Below are 1,923 nucleotides of genomic sequence, written 5' to 3'. Positions count from 1 at the left end.
CCTCTGCATCTGCTCCTGCCTCCAGGTTCCTACCTTGTCTGAGTTCCTGTTCTGATTTTCTTCAATGATGAACAGAAATAATAGACGTGTAAGCCAAATAAACCCTTTCCTCCCCAGCTTGCTTTTGGGCATGGTGTTTTGTCACAGCAATAGAGACCCTAAGTAAGACCTTATCTTCCAGCCTTCGCACATGCATTTTTGATTCTTTTGCTAATTTATTCCTGAGCTCAGTTCCTTTTCATCTCCCCCACTTCAGGCATCCTAGAAATTTCCATGCATGTCACTGAATATACAAATGTTTCTGTCTTTGAAAAATAAGTAAACTCATTATGTGCATGGAGATTTAATTTACATATTTAACAACAGAGCCTGTTCTTTGGCATATTTTGTATTCCCTCAACACTATAGTTAGGATGGTGCTTTAGTTCTTGTTTAACTCTACCTACCTACTGCATATTATTCCACAGTATACATCCAATACATTTTATTTATCCATTTCTCTTCCCATTAAATCTTATCTGTCAGCAATTCCGATCCCTACAAAGTAGATAGCAGATACCATTGCTAGGCCTATGGTATGCATACTAATTTCTCCCAAATATTGCAAATTGACTTCATTCTAGAAGGCCACCCACCTTGTTAACAAGGTACTTATGCCTCAGTCTCATAGTCTGACAAGTACTTGGTATTCTGGAAGGTTGTAATATCTACAAACTCACAGTATGTAAAGGGAAATCTCATTTTAACTTGGGCCTCTTTGTTATCTGAGAAGTTTAACATTACCATATATGTATCAGCCATCTGGAATTCTCTTCTATGAATTGCCTTTTCACAATACTTAAGTCTGGTTTATTCTGCAGTACCTTCCTGGGTTTGTTTTTCTTAATATAGAAACTGGGGTTGGTTAGAATAGTTGCCCACCAAGTTTCCTTGGGCTTAAAATGTGGCCTAAAAATAAAAATTAGTGTTTGTTGAGATGGCTCAGTGGGTAAAATCATTTCCCACACAAGTTTCAACATAACATCCCACAGTAGAAGAGAATCAACTCCTGAAAGTTGTTTTCAGAACTCCACACTGGTCACACACACACACACACACACATACACACACACACACACACACACACACACACTCATGAATATGCATATGTACATACACTAAGAATAAATTAAACACATTTATAAATTAGAGTTTCTAGGGGATTCTACACAGTAAGGATGTGAAGCATAAGTCTGAATCGAGGTATGGACCAAGTTACTTTTTCTCTGTGTGTCTGGTTGCTTTGTCACTGTTCATATCTCACTTAAATCCCCACTGGCTTTAAGGCTAGAGAAGGTGAGTCCCAGCAGACATCTTTAATTGGTTAATGTCTACTTTTTACATTTTTAAATGCCCTAAAAGCTAAATACTTTCTTTTATGTCTTATCAGTTGAGAAAAGGACAGTCAAATAATTTTTGTTCAGTTTTGGCACTGACCAGAATAATCATGGGCTGGGAAGATCTAACAGAGAGCAGACCAGAGTCCAACAACCTGTATCCTAGAACACAGTGCCCATTTGTACCATGTGTCACAGTCCAAGTCAGACACCTTAACAAGGAAACATATAACAGAGAATATTAATTACATATAGAATCATATATAATACACAATAAAGCACTTCTCTAGAAATAAAAATGTACTAGCCTCAGTCAATTTTATTCATGATTATAATATCATGTAATTTTTATTAATCATTTACTGTGTTTCAGAGTTTTTGCTAGACATTTTTCAACAACCTAGTGAGATTCTCATGATGCTAAGCTGTTCATTTTGAGAAGTCTTATTTATTTTTACAAATAATTTATTAATAACTATTATGAAATAGTAGCAATGTATAAGTGCTGTTCTTGAAGGTATAAAACTGAGACAGGTTAATATCTACT

This window comes from Onychomys torridus, chromosome 4 (genome assembly GCF_903995425.1).
Source record: "Onychomys torridus chromosome 4, mOncTor1.1, whole genome shotgun sequence".
Taxonomy (NCBI): Eukaryota; Metazoa; Chordata; class Mammalia; order Rodentia; family Cricetidae; genus Onychomys; species Onychomys torridus.
Note: the sequence above shows the minus strand (reverse complement) of the source record.